Source organism: Lagopus leucura, unplaced genomic scaffold (assembly GCF_019238085.1).
Source record: "Lagopus leucura isolate 7727_CA_CO unplaced genomic scaffold, USGS_WTPT01 46367-0_obj-0_obj, whole genome shotgun sequence".
NCBI lineage: Eukaryota > Metazoa > Chordata > Aves > Galliformes > Phasianidae > Lagopus > Lagopus leucura.
Window position 1 is genome coordinate 1 of NW_024965718.1, and position 2403 is coordinate 2403.

The 2403-nt window shown below is 45.4% G+C and overlaps 1 long non-coding RNA gene across 1 annotated transcript; it reads right to left on the reverse strand.

Annotated features, from left to right (window-relative positions):
- Positions 1-577: 577 nt before the first annotated feature.
- On the reverse strand, positions 578-2396 carry LOC122192256. The gene is made up of 3 exons (XR_006182573.1): positions 2114-2396; positions 1923-2021; positions 578-714 (listed from the first exon to the last, which is right to left on the reverse strand). It is a non-coding gene; the product is annotated as an uncharacterized LOC122192256 (long non-coding RNA).
- Between the last annotated feature and the right edge of the window lie 7 nt (positions 2397-2403).

Consider the following 2403-nt stretch of genomic DNA (forward strand, 5'->3'; position numbering starts at 1 on the left):
GGGCAACAGCTGCAGGGCCCGTGCAGTCTTTGCCATGCAGCTGGACAGCCCTGCTGATTAACCTACAGAGACTGGGCAGAAGAAACAACCAGGAAAGCAGCTGTCAGAATATCTCACATTAAGAGCAGACTTCTGTTTCTCAGCATCAATGCTAACGAATACCAAGAGCTTTCTTTAAATCTGCTGATTGCCATTTGTCTTCTAAGATGCTTGTAAGTATCAACAGATCATGCATTGTGTCCTACTGCAAGACAGCTCAAGTGGGAAAGAACACAGAAGCACTGAAGAAAGTGATTTTAGAAAGAAAAGAGTAGGGGGAAAGATTTAAGTTACTCTGTGCAGCTTTTCAGTGTATGGACCTAACAGCAGCAGCCAAACTTTCAGCTGTATGTTCTCATAGAGCATCCCTGGCTTCCCAGAAAGATACTGGTAGCCACATTTGCCATATTCTTACATCAGACCAGAAGTCTGTTGTCTCCTCAACAGTAAAGCGTACGTCAAGTATCTTGGTGCAGATCTGGATTTGATCAAGGTGTCTGATCAAGGTAAAGGTAATGGAGGAAGATGCTCACCTGCTCCATCTCCAAAGAGCGGGCTGGATTTGGAGTACAAGACATCTGAGTGGTCAAGATGAATTCCACAACGGCCGGCTGCATCTGCACCTCCACAAAGGCAGCTCTTCTGCTGATGCAGGCAGACTCACTCTGCTGTGATCTGAAGAAAAAACAGATGAAGTAAAACTGCCAACAGACAGAAGACTTGGGAGGCACCTCTGGCTATGCAAAATGTGCTGATTTTGGAGGGGTGGGTCTACAAAGGCTGCGTGTGTTTATTTTGAGGTTTCTTTTCAACATTGTTTACAAGATGTCAAGCATGAGCCCACTCTGATGTTCTTTTCTTATCTGGCCTCACATCCTGCTTTCCTGCATTGCTACACAGTAGTTAACCCTTATCTTGTCCTCTCCTTACATTCCTATACAATGGTTAACCCTTACCTTGTCCTCTCTTAACTCACGCAAGCAGGAGAGCACACAGAAAGCAGCTTACATCTTTTACGCCCTATAACTCGACACTTATCTCTTTCTGCCCTGGTTCCTCATTGGCTGAGTACTTCAGGTTCACAATCTTCCCAGCGCTCAACTGAACATACGGATACTGGCTAAACATCAATTGTTGCTGGCTAAGCATATATCACTAATTAGTTAACTTCTCACACTTGCTCACTCAACACTCAGTCCTTGTTTCTAGACTTCTGCTCATCCTTGCATAGAGAAAAGGAGAATAGGGAGGAGTATCTTGATCCCTGCCTGTTGCATCCCAACCTACCCACAGAGCAAGGCAAGCCAGCCTTGTGTAGAGGCCCTGGCTTCTTTGATGTTTCTTGAGTCTGTTTTTCTTTTGCTGAGGGTCTCTTATCCAATATAGCCCTACAGTATGCTTTCTAGTCCATAATACTATACCTACACTATTTGGAACAGTTACGAGCTATTGCAGTTTTGCAAGCAAGAATTAATCACACAATTCAGCAACTGCATTTCTAAAGTAGGTTACTAACATATATGGTATTTCTACTTTTTCACATTACCTGTTTCTAAGGACAAGTTACAAAATACAAGTACATTGTGCTCTGCTTCTTCAGATCAATTCTCCCTTTTTAATATCTAATGCAGGAACAACATTCCACTCCTACAGCCTTGAGCAGGGATGCCTCTTGATGTCACACCTGCACAGAGATCCTTTCTACCTTGATGTCAAGACACCTTGCTGGTACGGATCCTCGGTAAGCCACTAATAGTTTGGTTTGAGATTTGTCAGCTTCACTAAGGTTATATCTATCTATCTATCTATCTATCTATCTAGGATCCCTTAGACACAAACTGTCTGGGACTAGGAGTGGATCCAGCCGTGCTGAGGTACCTTACCTCTGTGCTTTGCAGAGTTCACACAGCAATGGGGTTGGCTCTGATCCTCATGACACAGCAGGAGAGCGTCCTGTAGGTGTGTGTGTAACCCTGTCCTTTCTGTGGATAATCACCCAAAGAGAAAAACCCAGTGAGGCCACGGGCTACTCATCTCCAGCATCACAGCCCGGTAGGACATCAGTAATTCTCACCTCATTGACTCAGAGCTTCCCTTTAAACTGAAATCGGTCGGGTCTGCCGTACAGAACTCCAAAAGGACTCAAGCATTCCTTACATCTTGATTTTACCCTCATCCTCGTTGCCTGCTACCAGTGTAAGTTCTCCTCCTGCTTAATTTCAGCCACGTGCTTTCATCTGGCGATTTCCACATGCCCCTTGTGCTCAACAGGCTGTGTGCAATTCCCAGCTGATGCCACGGTGTGACCGAGCTGCCCCAGCACTCACAGCACCGAGCGCCCTTTGTCCAACGGCATCGCAGCAG